Source organism: Schistocerca piceifrons, chromosome 5, assembly GCF_021461385.2.
Source record: "Schistocerca piceifrons isolate TAMUIC-IGC-003096 chromosome 5, iqSchPice1.1, whole genome shotgun sequence".
In the NCBI taxonomy this organism is placed as follows: Eukaryota; Metazoa; Arthropoda; class Insecta; order Orthoptera; family Acrididae; genus Schistocerca; species Schistocerca piceifrons.
The window spans coordinates 135380290-135397574 of NC_060142.1; the positions used below are offsets into that span (position 1 = coordinate 135380290).

The 17285-nt window shown below is 45.9% G+C and overlaps 1 protein-coding gene across 1 annotated transcript in view; it reads right to left on the bottom strand.

The window, feature by feature from the left end:
- LOC124798059 (monocarboxylate transporter 12-like) overlaps positions 1–14447 on the bottom strand; it is a 209173-nt gene extending 194726 nt beyond the window's left edge. Inside the window, exon 1 of the mRNA XM_047261288.1 lies at positions 14337–14447. The gene's annotated coding sequence lies outside the window, so the exon portion shown is untranslated. The remainder of the gene's footprint in view (positions 1–14336) is intronic.
- Positions 14448–17285: the final 2838 nt, after the last annotated feature.

The following is a 17285-nucleotide window of genomic DNA, read 5'->3' on the forward strand; positions in this document are numbered from 1 at the left end:
GGTCGCAGGTTCGTATCCTGCCTCGGGCATGGATGTGTGTGATGTCCGTAGGTTAGTTAGGTTTAAGTAGTTCTAAGTTCTAGGGGACTGATGAGCTCAGAAGTTAAGTCCAATAGTGCTCAGAGCCATTTGCACCATTTTGATGGACGTGTGCGCGTATGGAGGCAACCTCTTGACTCCATGGACCCTGCATGTCAGCAGCGAACTGTTCAAGTTGGTGGAGGCTCTGTAACGGTATGGGGCGTGCGCGGTTGGAGTGATATGGGACCCCTGATACGTCTACACTCCTGGAAATGGAAAAAAGAACACATTGACACCGGTGTGTCAGACCCACCATACTTGCTCCGGACACTGCGAGAGGGCTGTACAAGCAATGATCACAAGCACGGCACAGCGGACACACCAGGAACCGCGGTGTTGGCCGTCGAATGGCGCTAGCTGCGCAGCATTTGTGCACCGCCGCCGTCAGTGTCAGCCAGTTTGCCGTGGCATACGGAGCTCCATCGCAGTCTTTAACACTGGTAGCATGCCGCGACAGCGTGGACGTGAACCGTATGTGCAGTTGACGGACTTTGAGCGAGGGCGTATAGTGGGCATGCGGGAGGCCGGGTGGACGTACCGCCGAATTGCTCAACACGTGGGGCGTGAGGTGTCCACAGTACATCGATGTTGTCGCCAGTGGTCGGCGGAAGGTGCACGTGCCCGTCGACCTGGGACCGGACCGCAGCGACGCACGGATGCACGCCAAGACCGTAGGATCCTACGCAGTGCCGTAGGGGACCGCACCGCCACTTCCCAGCAAATTAGGGACACTGTTGCTCCTGGGGTATCGGCGAGGACCATTCGCAACCGTCTCCATGAAGCTGGGCTACGGTCCCGCACACCGTTAGGCCGTCTTCCGCTCACGCCCCAACATCGTGCAGCCCGCCTCGAGTGGTGTCGCGACAGGCGTGAATGGAGGGACGAATGGAGACGTGTCGTCTTCAGCGATGAGAGTCGCTTCTGCCTTGGTGCCAATGATGGTCGTATGCGTGTTTGGCGCCGTGCAGGTGAGCGCCACAATCAGGACTGCATACGACCGAGGCACACAGGGCCAACACCCGGCATCATGGTGTGGGGAGCGATCTCCTACACTGGCCGTACACCACTGGTGATCGTCGAGGGGACACTGAATAGTGCACGGTACATCCAAACCGTCATCGAACCCATCGTTCTACCATTCCTAGACCGGCAAGGGAACTTGCTGTTCCAACAGGACAATGCACGTCCGCATGTATCCCGTGCCACCCAACGTGCTCTAGAAGGTGTAAGTCAACTACCCTGGCCAGCAAGATCTCCGGATCTGTCCCCCATTGAGCATGTTTGGGACTGGATGAAGCGTCGTCTCACGCGGTCTGCACGTCCAGCACGAACGCTGGTCCAACTGAGGCGCCAGGTGGAAATGGCATGGCAAGCCGTTCCACAGGACTACATCCAGCATCTCTACGATCGTCTCCATGGGAGAATAGCAGCCTGCATTGCTGCGAAAGGTGGATATACACTGTACTAGTGCCGGCATTGTTCATGCTCTGTTGCCTGTGTCTATGTGCCTGTGGTTCTGTCAGTGTGATCATGTGATGTATCTGACCCCAGGAATGTGTCAATAAAGTTTCCCCTTCCTGGGACAATGAATTCACGGTGTTCTTATTTCAATTTCCAGGAGAGTAGATACAACTCTCGACAGGTGACACGTACCTAAGCATTCTGATCACCTGCATTCAATGATGTCCATTGTGCGTTCCGACGGAATTGGGCAATTCCAGCAGGACAAAGCGACCCCTACCCCCCCCCCCCCCGCCCCCGACATGAAAATTATTCAGCATATCTGGGATGTCTTGCAATGTGCTGTTCAGACGAGAAGTCCACCGCCTCGTACTCTTGCGGCCTTGTGTACAGCCCTGCAGGATTCACGGTGTCCACTCCAGCACTACTTCAGACATTAGTCGAGTCGAAGCCACGCCGTGTTGTGTCACTTCTGCGTGCTCGCGGGGGCCTACGCGATATTAGGCAGGTGTACCAGTTTCTTTGGCTCTTCATTGTAATAATATGCTTCTAGCAACTGAAAGACGAATCCAGAAACTTTAAGGAATGTCAGCAGCTTAATAAGCCTTTTTATTGCTCAGTAACAAAAATACGAATACGTAAACCGACGGTAAAAATTTAAGATGCGTTGATTTTAATTAATATTGGTCAATTCGGCCGCGGGCTAAGTTAAGTTTGCTGCTTACGTCAGAGAGTGTTAACAGAAGTGAGATGTGAACATTATATTGTTTGTCTTTCAATGCTGACACCTCACGAGAGTGCGCAGCTAGCATCGATGAGCTGCTGTGTGTAAACACCAAACGGAAGTGACATGAATTCGTGGATGCGCAATGTAGAGACGGTCATCTTCAGGTGTGACTCATGTTTGCAGCAATTAATATGTAGCCAAATTTAGGCTATTGTAATACAAAGCAACGAGTAAAAGAAAAATGTCATTTAAAACATTAGCTTTGGTGTCTTATATTGCAGTTACTGTTAAACTGATATAACATACAAATTAAATGAAGTTACCACTTAAGATGCGCAGGGGAAGGTGTTATGAAGTTGCCAGGACAGTAAAAGTGGCCAGTGATTATTTTTTGCCCTGGACAGCCCTGCTGCCTGCCTGGAGGTGGTCCAACTAGTTCTAACGTACATTGCCATTGTTGTCAGAGAGTTTTACAGAGGAAGCTTGTTCAAAATGGCTCTGAGCACTATGCGACTTAACTTCTGAGGTCATCAGTCGCCTATAATTTAGAACTAATTAAACCTAACTAACATAAGGACATCACACACATCCATGCCCGAGGCAGGATTCGAACCTGCGACCGTAGCAGCAGTGCGGTTCTGGAATGAAGCGTCTAGAACCACTCGGCCACAGTGGCCGGCCACAAAATAATGAAATAACGAATGTTTTATCGCTTACTACGTTTGGCTGTTCGTGCAGTAATGCTACAGCGTCCGGTATGATGTTTAATTAATTATTTCTTTATTACTAACTCTATACGAAACACGTGTTGCAGACAGTATCCACATGTACCAGAGAATGTACCCGCAATATTATATCATCGTACAGTACATACTTCAAGAGACATGACGCCAGAAACACTGAGTGCTTAACGTCAAATATTTAACTCTTTAACTCATTTGTTAATTAATCAGACACTTGAAGCTGTTTTATGCAAGTCAGATCGATTCTTTATAGTATCACGCTGGAGGTTTACTGGTGCTATATTTGCAACCATTCTTCGTCAGTTTCTGTTCATCTTGTTGATTAGAGTAACTATTATTCGTCCTTTTGTAACATAATTTCTTTAGTAATACAATATTTTTGTCTCGGTTTATTAACTTATCTCCTGTTTCAATAATACGGTTTCTGTGACTTATGATCCATCATGAGATACAAAATACCAACGGCCTTGCGGCAGTGGTAACACCGGTTTCCATCAGATCACCGAAGTTAAGCGATGTCGGGCAGGGCTAGCGCTTGGGTGGGCCACCATCCGGCCTGCCGAGCGATGTTGGCAAGTGGAGTGCGTTCAGCCCTTGTGAGGCAGCGGAGCTACTTGTTTCAGAAGTAGTGGCTCCGGTCTCGTAAAATGACTGGGAGACTGGTGTGCTGACGACATGGCCCTCTATATCCCCATCCAGTGTCGCTGGTGCCCTGAGGATGACATGGCGGCCGGTCGGTACCGTTGACCCTTCATGGCCTGTTCGGGAGGAGTTTAGTTTAGTTTATGAGACATAAAATGCTTTGCTACGAGTAGCTCGTCATCGTGAACTGCAGTATCATAAGCAGCAGGCTCACAGTGATATCACTGTAAACACAATTAATTTTATTAAAAAGCACTATATGTATTAAAATCTCCAACAGTACTGACTTAACATCTCCATATCCTTTCACCAATGACTTCGCTGACTACAACCAAATACGCCTCGTACGAATACATACTGACTTCATTGGCGACCCCATGGAGTGCTGTGTGCACAACGACCATATATGTTAAATTAAAAGGAAGCGGCTTCAGTTATTGTGATCGCTTCTCAGTTTTGGTTATTGATAACTTGATACCAGTGTCTGAGTTTAATTTGTATAGCACTGAAGATGATCACCATGTGATCGAAAATCGATTCTGCTGTCAATAAAACATTCAATATTACGGACGACGCTGACCTTCCTTTTAATTTAACATACTGACTTGTTCACTGTAACAGACGAAGAAGCGGAATAACTGATAAAAGCCTCAATGAAAATAAGTGGGTACTGTCCAATACCTTTCAAAATTAATTTAAAGTTCATCTGAATGATAAACAAGAATGTTATCGACTTCTTTTGCGAAAGACAAATGAAATTTGTTCTTATCTAGAAGACAAACAAGTCAATGAAATTCATCCTACCACACGAGATAAACAAGTTAGTTTTTTAATACAGTCATTATACGGACACATGCTTACACTTGATTTGTATCCGTTGGTGGATAGTCTTTCTTGAACGTTCCACGTGTGTAATGTAAGACAGTTATCTGGTGCGTGTTCCAGCTAATCGTGACAGGATCCCATTTCATGAGCAGAAGTACAAGATGGCTGTGTACCACCGCACGAGTGGCAATACACGTGATGCTGCGCAGCTGAACCAAAAATACATCTCACAGTATTACGTGCGTGATTTACGCATCTTTTCTGCAGCTCTCACCTACCTCGGGAGGGTTTTGACGATGGTCGTTGCACGAACTGCCAATCCAGTGCTTTCATCTTCGTTACAGAAGTTGAAAGATTTATGAGGAAATGGCGTAGCTAATTTTCACAGTAAACACTTTCGTATCTATGAAAATCTTCATTGTACAATTCAGGATAATGAGCAGCAATAGTTTAAGATGAATGTACTTGTGGAATGATAAGCGGCTGTCCCGAAGATCAGGTCCATAAGCTCTCCTGACACGTATTTCAGGCTATGTCTACAAGGAATACTCTTGTAGACTTGGTAATGAATGTTTACTTTCAAATAAGAGGATGCATGTTGTTTCTGCTTGTTAATATATAAGAACACTTTAGTCACATTGTTCGAGATGCCCTGTATTATACATCGAAGTGCCAAAGAAACTGATATATCTGCCTGATATCGTGTAGGGTCCCCGCGAGCTCGCAGAAGTGCCGTGAAATGAACTCGACTAATGTCTGAAGCAGTGCTGAAGGGAACTGACACCATGAATCCTGCAGGGCTATCCATAAATCCGTATGAGTACGAAAGCGTGAAGATCTCTTCTGGACAGCACGTTGCAAGGTATCCCAGATAAGCTTAATACTGTTCATGTCTGAGAAGTGTTTAAACTCAGAGGAATGTTCCTGGAGCTACTCTCTAGCAATTCTGTAATTGAGGGGTGTCGCATTGTCCTGCTGAAATTTCCCAAGTCCGTCGGAATGCACAATGAGCATGAAAGGACGCAGATGATCACACAGGATGCTTACGTACTTGTCACCTGCCAGAGTCGTATCTAGGCGTATTAGGAGTCTCATATCACTCGAACTGCACACGCCCCATACCATTACAGAGCCTCCACCAGCTTGAACAGTTCCCTGCTGACATGCAGAGTACATGAATTCATGAGGTTCTTTCCATGCCTGTACATTTCCATGCGCCCGATACAATTTGAAACTCGTCTGACCAGGCAACATGTTTCCGGTCATCAACAGTCCAATGTCGGTGTTGACGGGTCCAGGCGAGGGGTGAAGCTTTGTGTTTTCCTTGAATGGTTCGGACGCTGAGACTTGTTGACGGCCGAGCATTTTCATCTGCTGCAATTTGCGGAAGAGTTGCACTTCTGTCACGTTGAACGATTCTCTTCGGTCGTCGTTGGTCCCTTTCTTGCAGGATCTTTTTCCGACCGCCACGATGTCGGAGATTTGATGTTTTACCGGATTCCTGATATTCACAGTACACTCATGAAATGGGAGTAGGGGAAAATCCCCACTTCATCGCTACTTGGAGATGCTGTGTCCCATCGCTCGTGCGCCGACTATAACACCACATTCAAACGCACGTAAATCCTGATAACCTGCTATTGTAAAACAACAACTGCGCCAGACACTTGTTGCCTTATATGGGCGTTACCGACCGCAACACAGTCTTCTGCCTGTTCACAAAATCTCTGTATTTGAATAGGCGTGCCTTTACCAATTTCTTTGGCGCTTCAGTATAAAATACAAATAATTTACACCGCATATATCGACGGTTTTAACTAGCATTACATTTGATCACTGTTATTGTAATGATTCTATTTTGCCGGCCGCGGTGGTCTCGCGGTTCTAGGCGCGCAGTCCGGAACCGTGCGACTGCTACGGTCGCAGGTTCGAATCCTGCTTCGGGCATGGATATGTGTGATGTCCTTAGGTTAGTTAGGTTTAAGTAGTTCTAAGTTCTAGGGGACTGATGACCACAGCTGTTAAGTCCCATAGTGCTCAGAGCCATTTGAACCATTTTTTGAACCAACTTTCAGGGCGTGTAAATATTCCCTTGACGCTTACCTACACAGAGAGAAATTAGAATTGTAATACATTTTTTTATTCTATTTTCACAAATATTACGTTGAAGAAACAAAAAGAAATTTGGATTGGGGTCATATTGGTCCCAGTGGTACTCAGTGCAAAAACCATGAATAAATTTTAATGTGTCGCAGATTTGAAAATGAACGAAACATGATTGCGTACAGTTGACTCAGGGGATGAAAGTCCTATATTTTGAAAATGATAGTTTTGAAAACACGAGAGACAGACCTATACACTTCCAGTGTGATTATCCGGTCATGTTGAACCGAATGGTATTAGGGGATTAAGCCTGAACACCTGGCTACTGTCTGCTTACGTCAGTGCTACTTAGCATACATGGGCAGAGCTTCTGAACAAGGTTGACACTGTTATTACACTGCCTTCGATTCACTGTATTTGAGGTTGGTTACACCTGGTTATCAGCCTCCTGGCTGACACTATTTCGTGCATTATTTACAATAGTATTTGGCTTAGAAAACTATTTGTGTGTGGTTTAATTATGCCCTTGTATCTGTAACATAAACTTATTTCTATTTTGTACCTGTGGAGTTTATGAACACGACGAACTAAGTCTGCATTTACATCTACGTGAATACTCTGCTATTCATTAATGCCTGGCAGAGGGTTCATCAAACATGTTTCACACTGAATTGGCAAAGGTCCAGAGTTAGAGTCTCGGTCCTTCACACAGTTTTGATCTGCCAGGAAGTTTCATATTAGCGCACACTTCGCTGCAGAGTGGAAATCTCATTCTGGAAACTTTCACACTATTTCTCTACCGATCTATTCCCGTACGGCGCGCGTATTGTATTACAATTCTAATCTCTCTCTGTGTAGGTAAGCGTCAAGGGAATATTTACACGCCCTGAAAGTTGGTTCAAAAAATGGTTCAAATGGCTCTGAGCACTATGGGACTTAACAGCTGTGGTCATCAGTCCCCTAGAACTTAGAACTACTTAAACCTAACTAACCTAAGGACATCACACACATCCATGCCCGAGGCAGGATTCGAACCTGCGACCGTAGCGGTCGCGCGGTTCCGAACTAAAGCGCCTAGAACCGCTCGGCCACTCCGGCCGACTGACAGTTTGTGATTGAAAATCCTTGAAAAGATCTCGCGGCAACGAAAAACGGCCTTGTTTTAATGAATGGCATCAGAAATCGCGTATCATATCTGTGACACTCTCTGTCGTATTACGCAGTGGTACAAAACGAGCTGCCCTTGTCTGAGCTTTTCCTATGCCGTCCGTCAGTACTATCTGGTAAGTGTCCCATAACGCGATACTCTTACGGTGAACGGACAGGCGTAGTGTATCTAACATAGATATTCTGCCAATAAAACGCAGTCTTTTGTTCCCTTTAACTCAGTTGCTCTATGGATTGTCTGGTGTAGCCTCTAGGTAGTATTCAATTCTAGTATTTTGCCGTAAGTGAAGTAGGCTTCTCACTCACAAGGTTTTCTTCTGTTCATTGCGTATTTATCAAACAATCGTTTAATTACTGTTATGTGAATTACATTCAGTGACTTTCACTCATAGATTGTGTACTATTCATCGTGGAGCCGTTAACAATGCTTTTAATTGCAATTACGTGAGTCACAGGTGTTGACTTTTCACTCCAAATAAGCAGTCTAGCAGAGGAGTTAGAAAATACAACGTACGGTGCGATTCAGCAACTCGACTGCAAGGTAAAACAGCTTCCGTAAATTTAATGCTAGAAAATTACTGGTTCACCGTTATCCTCTTACACTTTCAGAATAAATCATGATCTTTCACAATAATGAGCAGAAATAGCTAATCAGGACAGGGCTCAGACCTACACTCACTTTGTGCTGAGGCGACACAGTCTACAGTACATGACAGAGCGTTTGTAGTAGACGCTGAAGACACGGCAATTTTGTATGGAAGGTTGCATTTTCTGCATCTCCAATATCGACCTAAATGCATTACTCACAAATGTCGAACACGTCATTCTCTGTTCTAGTAGTAAGAAATAACATAACATGAAATATTCCTCAACCTCTGAAAACTATCGTCACCACAGACTGACATCTTCCCGAACTTGGCAGGGTGGCAGCACCACCCAACATGGAAAGCCATAATTATAAAATTTTGTAAAACAATTCCAGGGTTTCCCAACAATGTGTCACACTGTTGACACGAGGACTATCTAGACTATGTCTCGACAAGTGGGCAGTAGCCAGACATAAAGTACACTACTGGCCATTAAAATTGCTACACCAAGAAGAAATGCAGATGATATTATACTATAACTGACATGTGATTACATTTTCACGCAATTTGGGCGCATAGATCCTGAAAAATAAGAACCCAGAACAACCACTTCTGGCCGTAATAACGGCCTTGATACGCCTGGGCATTTAGTCAAACAGAGCTTGGATGGCGTGTACAGGTACAGCTGCCCATGCAGGTTCAACACGATACCACAGTTCATCAAGAGTAGTGACTGACGTATTGTGACGAGTCAGTTGCTCGGCCACCTTTGACCAGACGTTTTCAGTTGGTGAGAGATCTGGTGAATGTGCTGGCGAGGGCAGCAGTCGAACATACTCTGTATCCAGAAAGGCCTGTACAGGACCTGCAACATGCGGTCGTGCACTATCCTGCTGAAATGTAGGGTTTCGCAGGGTTCCAATGAAGGGTAGAGCCACGGGTCGTAACACATCTGAAATGTAACGCCGACTGTTCAAAGTGCCGTCAATGCGAACAGGAGGTGACCGAGACGTGTAACCAATGGTACCCCATACCATCACGCCGAGTGATACGCCAGCATGGCGATGACGAATGCACACTTCCTATGTGCGTTCACTGCGATGTCGCCAAACACGGATGCGACCATCATGATGCTGTAAACAGAACATGGATTCATCCGAAAACATGACGTTTTTTCATTCGTGCACCCAGGCTCTCCTGTCTGTGACGCAGCGTCAAGGGTAACCGCAGCCATGGTCTCCGAGCTGATAGTCCATGCTGCTGCAAACGTAGTCGAACTGCTCGTGCAGATGGTTGTTGTCTTGCAAACGTCCCCATCTGTTGACTCAGGGATCGAGACGTGGCTGCACGATCCGTTACAGCCATGCGGATAAGATGCCTGTCATCTCGACTGCTATTGATACGAGGCCGTTGGGATCTAGCACGGCGTTCCGTATTACCCTCCTGAACCCACCGACTCCATATTTTTCTAACAGTCCTTCGATCTCGAACAACGCAACCAGCAATTCCGCTATACGATAAATCCAATCGCGATAGGCTACAATCCGACCTTTATCAAAGTCGGAAACGTGATGGTACGCATTCTGCTCCTCCTTACACGAGGCATCACAACAACGTTTCACCAGGCAACGCCGGTCAACTGCTGTTTGTGTATGAGAAATCGGTTGGAAACTTTCCTCATGTCAGCACGTTGTAGGTGTCGCCACCGGCGCCAACCTCGTGTTAATGCTCTGAAAAGCTAATCATTTGCATATCACAGCCTCTTCTTCCTGTCGGCTAAATTTCGCGTCTGTAGCACGTCATCTTCGTGGTGTAGCAATTTTAATGGTCAGTAGTGTACTTGAATAATGATAATATTGAAACCACAGCTGTATTCAATAAACGACGTTGGAATACAATACAGCTGTTGGTTTCAATACTATCATTATTCAAGTATCTTCATTATATCTTGGAATGTTAAAGTGTGGGTCCAACCAGCCAAATTTTCCATGGTTTAAGGTTTACCACAAGCATTCAGACGAATGCCGTGCTGAGTTGTACTCAACATCCCTACTTACAACATGCAGCAATAAAACACCTTTGTTAAACATTATCTACGTCACTAAATCTTGTGAAGCCCGCCCGGCTAGCCGCGCCGTCTAACGCTCTGCTTCCAGAACGGGAAGGCGTGTCGGTCTCAGACACGAATCGGCCCGGCCCATTAGTGTCGAGGTCCGGTGTGCCGGCCAGCTTGTGTATGGTTTTTAAGGCGGTTTTCCATCTATCTCGGCGAATGCGGGCTGGTTCCCCTTATCCCGCCTAGTTACACTATGTCGGCGATTGCTGCCCAAACACTGTCTCCACGCACAAGTACTCCATAATTACTCTACCACACAAACATTTGAGGTTAGACTCGTTTGGCAAGAGACGTTCCTGGGGGCGGGGGGTCCAGGTGACTACCCACTGTGGGGGCCGAACTGCACAATAACCCTGGGTTCAGTGTGGGGCGGCGGTGGTCTGGGTGGACTGCTGTGGCCTGTTGTGGTGATTGTGAACCACTGAGGCCTATGGCAGGGCGAAGCCTCTCCGTCGTTGCTAGGTCCCCAGTTTAATACACAATACACACACAAATGTTAAGAAGTAGACGACATGGAAATGATGTAACAAATCCATTAATACAAAGATCTGACACCTACCCAAATGCTTTCTTCGTGGGCAGACGTTCATACAAATGCTACGGATCCTACCTCAACGACGCGACGATTAACACCTTCAAAGGTCCAAAGACTCGTCTGCCTTTAGTCTGCAGACGCGTTTTGGTTAAAAGACATACTTACTATTCTAGGTATCAGAGTAATCTACATCCAATAAATATAGAGTCTCTAATCATCAGTATTTTGGAATATAGTGAATTCTAGTACTTTCAACATTGCAGCCCAGTCAGCAATCGTGATAACCTAACATATACGAAACTATCAGCCTCGATTGCGCTAATGAAACCAACCATTACCTAGGTTTCAGCCCAAGTAATTGAGCCTTCTTCAGAAGATATACCTGATCGTACAATATGTTTACGAGGGCATGGTCTAGAAATAAAACTAAAACAATCTGAATAGGCGTAGTCACATTTTAAAAATGCGGTACATAGGTACTAAGTCACCACCAAGACTTATATATATATATATATATATATATATATATATATATATATATATATATATATATATTTCTTATATATACTAAATTCTGTCTGTCTGATGTGCAAATTAGCTTTTTGGTGTGACACATATCAACCTCATTGACAGGCTTACACAGAAAATGGCAATTCCTGTGGAGGCCCATGCTTGCAGCTAGACTAATAGGTGACTGGGAGAAGTTTCGGCTGCATGAAGGAGTTCCAGCGTCATGGCCGCTGGAATCGAATCACTGCAAACACGCTGACGAAAATGCATTGACCTAAAAGGAGTCATCGTTTAAAATTAACTGAATCTTTGACTGGAAATTCGAGATCGTTTCGATTTACCACACGGGCCATGAAAGGGCGTTTAAAAATGTGTCATGTATCCCTACAGGAGGTAGTATTGGTCAAAAGATACTAATGGTATGTCCGGAAACCAATACCTGTTGAGATGTGGGCCACACTGTTGTATCATTCCCATCTGTCTGTTACGTAGAAGTAGACATTACATGCATTGCTGCATACCAGACACGTACACAGCACTTCTTTGCAGTGAATAACATACCTTTTTAAATACTTTTGGATCCAGCCGGATCACTCCTATACCGTCTGCGCATTGTCGATGAGTTGTGCATACACGAATGCCTTTCCATATCCCCGTAGCAAGAAATACAAAGGATTCAAGTGCAGTGTACGAGCAAGCCATGCTTTCGGACCACCTCGACCAATCCATCGCCCACGAAATGTAGCGAGGACTGTCGCACGGTGCGTACCCCGTGGATCAGAAACCACAGTCATTGTCCAGCTGTAAGGGTAACGTTCTCCAATAGCGCTGGTAATTTATCGTGCAGAAAGTGGTGATACACAGGATGCGTCTGTCTGTTTGGTAAAGTGTGTGAGCGTCTAACCAACAACTCCTCCCATACGTTGTTACTGAAGGGATGCTGATGCCTCACCACCATAACTGCACGAGGATTTGCATCTGGCCACACCTGCTTATTGTGGTAATTTACTACACCACCTCCGGTGATTCCTTTCTCGCCTGTAAACAAAATGGTGGCTGGGGATTGTAGATTTTCACGGCAGAGATATCCATGGATATTGGTTTCTGGACATATCATTATAGCAACTTTCCTTCTACGATTACCCAACACTAGCGCTTGTAGGAATATGTGATATAAGCTCCCTATATGATCAGTGAGACTAGTGAAGTGTCCACTGATGATACTACACCGATAGTGAAACATGTTTGTGATTTGGACTCTAACTAAATTGTGAACATTGCTTAGACCTGTCTCCCGATTCCGTCACAGAATAAAAGTCTCGCGGTAATTTAAGACGACTCTAAATGTTAACTGAAACTGTAAAGACTGTCTTAAACGGCATATCATATGGAGGAAACATTACAAGAACTAAATGAAATGTATTCGCAGTGGCGAATATGGACAATCATCAGCTGTATAACGGAATGACGACAATAAAAATCTATGCCGAACCGGGACTCTAAAACGGATTTCCCACTTATCGCTAGCAGTCACCTTACCGTTAGGCTGTGCACGCACTATTTGCTGCCAGACCCAAACTTCCGTACGTCGTCAATTATGTGTCTACAACCTTTATGTATATTCCCAAACAGGGGAGACATTTTACTTAAAAGTCGCTTAACCGTTGTCGACGGATACGTACGATATTGTAGTGCCTGTGTTATTCCGAATTGCAATGCAATGTTCCTTTGGGTATGCGTGCAAAGAAACATTGCATCATGATTCGGAATAACATAGGCACTACAATATCGTAATCTGTCGATTAGATAAAATGTTGAAAAAAAATCAGCTGTCATCGGATACTGTCTCTCCTATGAACGTGAAGTGAAATGCCGGCCGGGCTGGCCGAGCGGTTCTAGGCGCTACAGTCTGGAACCGCGCGACCGCTACGGTCGCAGGTTCGAATCCTGCCTCGGGCATTGATGTGTGTGATGTCCTTAGTTAGGTTTAAGCAGTTCGAAGTTCTAGGGGACTGATGACCTCAGAAGTTAAGTCCCATAGTGCTCAGGGCCATTTGAACCATCTGAAATGAAATACTAAGATACCAGATTCGAGGTACAGGCGACTAACTTCTTGGACAATGCAACCAACGATGCAATGGAAATTTAATTAACAAGGACAGATGCTTTAGCTTAAACAAAGCTCGGAATCCGTTGCTCAGTTGGCTTCCGTAACTTCAGAAAAATGTTGATCCTATCTTCATGCTCATAGATACGTTCCTCTTCAGACTTTTTTGCTGAAGCGTATTGTCATTTGTCATTTTCTTTATTTGCAACAACTTTTTTACGGTCTGGCGCAGCCTTATGTTTTGTCTTAAATTTCTGTGAGACTGGTATAAACAGGAAGGCTTGCACAGCCATTGACGATTTGAATAAATTCCTTTTCAGGATTAAGTCGCAACATTTTGAAACTAAAAGCACTATTAAAACTTTGGAGCGGTTCTCTCCAGGGTGACTTAAGGCAGTTTTATTTCTTGATGGCTTCGGAAAAAAATCGCCTGACCCGCGCACAACCTGTCGCGCTCAAAGTCTGGTTGGTTACCGAATATCGTGGAAAGAAAATAGCAAATGGGCTGCAGACCGAAATATTTCGCCAAGAAAGGCTAAGAGATCAAAGTATACTTTGTTGTAACACAGACAGCGCTGGCGCACTTAATCACGCTGATCCACGTTATTTGCACGCGCGGAGCCCGTTGATCCCAACGGCGGCCGCAGGGTGTCTGAGTCCCGTCGCACGGCGGCTTAGCGCGTGGATTACGGGCGCAGCTGCGCTGACCCGCACAAAGGCCGGATCACCCACCTGTTGCTCGCTACTGTGCGTGCGTCGACCTGCGGAGTCGGGTTCCACTCGCGTTCGGCTGCGCTCGGTTCCGTTCGCGGACGGCGTCCAGTCGGTAACTGGCTGGCGGCGGCGGCGCGCGCGCTACCAGTATGCAAGCCGCTGCGGCCTGTGCCAGACCCCCCCCACCACGGCGCACAGTGATTGCCTGCGTCACGCCAGCTGCGGACCCTGCCGGTGCCGATAGCGCGCAAGGCTTTCCGCGGATTGCGTCATCGCCGAGTACACCGGCTTCCAGGCACTTGGAAGGCGTCCCTGCCTCAATCTACGTCGCTGCACGGCCGCCTGCCAAAACAGCTGAGCGCCACGTTGTCCCTCAGCTGTGGAGGCGTGGAATGCCTTCCTGTTTTCCCGTCACTGTTGACAGCGTACGTGGCTACTCAGGCGGAAGCGACTAGTGTTTTTCACAGACCACTTCCGCGATAGGATGTGAAGGTTTATAAATCCCCGCTGGCGTGTACGGCAACAATGCACTAAAATCAGGATTACAAGCCGATGATAGGCAAACTGATGACGTGACATCAGTGGACATCGGAAGGTCTCCATAAAAATGAAATGATCGTATGGCATTGTTGGCCGGGAGGCCCCATGCGGGGAAGTGCGGCCGCCGTATTGCAAGTCCTTTTCAGTTGACGCCACTTCGACGACTTGCGAGTCAATGATAATGAAAGACACTCCACACCCAGTCATCACGAGGTAGAGAAAATCACTGACCCCGCCCGGAATCGGACTCGGAACCCCGTGCGCGGGAAGCGAAAACGCTACCGCAAGACCACGAGTCTCCATAATTTGCCCGATATTGACGGTGTGCAATCAGTGTACAACGCCAGCAATATCTTACGGAAGTGAAACATGGAAGCTAACGCTGAAACAATTCACAAATGGAGGATTGTCAACGAGCAAGATGGGGCATTGAAACAGGTTGATGAAAGAGAAAACTTTTGTCGAGAAGGCGATGGGGACATATGAAAGTAATATTGAGATTGGCTGGGCATATAATACGAGGATCACTCCAAAAGAAATGCACACTACTTTTTTAAAAATACAGTTTTCATTCTGCATGAGTGAAAGTTTTACAGTGTCTAAATACATCCTTCCCGCTTGTTTTCAAACTTAGTTCAACCTGTTCCCGTGAGTGGCGCCGTCACAGCATGTCTTCAAGATAGCTGCTACACTTGACGTTCGTCATAAGCAACGTGCTGTCGTAGAATTCCTGTGCTGTGAAAACGAGACAGTGGGAAACATCAACTAGAAGATGAAAAAGGTGTACGGAGATGCTGCTGTCGATCGCAGTACAGGTAGTCGGTGGGCAAGCATGTTACGTGATGAAAGCGGGTACGGCAATATTGAGGATTGTCCTCGCAGCGGCACGCCTCATACTGCACGCACTCCAGACAATGTGCAGAGAGTTAACGAACTGGTGACTGCTGACAGACGCATCACAGTGAACGAATTGTCACGCTACGCTAAGATAGGGGAAGGAAGTGTTTGCAGAATACTGAAAGTGTTGGCGTTATGAAAGGTTTGTGCCAGGTGGGTTCCCAGGATGTTGACAATGGTTCACAAAGAAACAAGAAAAACGGTATGCAGCGAACTTTTGGAACAGTACGAGAATGGTGGAGATGAATTTCTTGGAAGAATTGTCACAGGTGATGAAACATGGCTCCATCATTTTTCACCAGAGACGAAGAGGCAGTAAATGGAGTGGCATCATGCAAATTCACCCAAGAAAAAAAATTCAAAACCACACCTTCTGCTGGAAAAGTTATGGCTACGGTGTTTTTCGATTCCGAAGGACTCTTGCTTGTGGACTTCATGCCAAGTGGAACCACCATAAATTCTGATGCATATGTGACGACACTGAAGAAACTTCAAGCTCGACTGAGTCATGTTCGACCACATCGGCAAAAGCAGAATGTTTTGCTGTTGCACGACAATGCACGGCCACATGTCAGTCAAAGGACCATGGAAGCGATCACAAAACTCGGATGGACGTCACTGAAACACCCACCTTACAGTCCTGACCTGGCTCCATGTGACTATCATCTCTTTGGGAAACTGAAAGACTCTCTACGTGGGAAAAGGTTTGAAGATGATGACTCCCTTGTGCACGCTGCCAAACAGTGGCTCTAACTGTTAGAGTCTAACAGGTTGTATACCGTGCGGGTGTACAGGCGCTGGTTCCAAGATGGCGTAAGGCAGTTGAGAGGGATGGAAATTACGTGGAGAAATGAAAATATTGTTCCTAAAGGATGTATCTACACACTGTAAAACTTTAAAACATGTAGAATAAAAGATGGATTTAAAAAAAAATAGTGTGCATTTCTTTTGGAGTGACCCTCGTAAAACGAAAACAGGAAACAACAAAGGATGTTCCATGTCTGTCTCTTCGTAATAATAAAAGCCTAGAGGAAGGTGGATTCATGAAATAAGGAAACGCAGGACAAACGAGAATGCGAAAAGCTTAAGATCGTAGCGCAGTTCTCTTGCAGGGGCCTTGAGGAGATACGCCTTGCTACTACGCTCTGACGCAGCCATCGGCTAAGAAAAGCACTGAGGTGACAAAAGTCGTGGGATACCTCCTAATAACGTGTCGGACCTCTTTTTGTCCGGCGTAGTGTAGCAACTCGATGTGGCATGGAGTCAACAAGTTGTTCCAACTCTCCTGCAGAAATATTGAGCCTTGCTATCTCCACAGCCGTTCATAATTGCGTAAGTGTAGCCAGTTCAGCATCTTGTACACGAACTGTCCTCTCGATGATGTCCCACAAATATTCGCTGGGATTCATGTCAGGTGATCTGGATCTCCAACTCATTCGCTCGAATTGTCCAGACTGTTCTTCAATCTAATCATGCACGGCTATGGCCCACTGACATAGCACACTGTCTTCCATAAAAATATCAAAATTG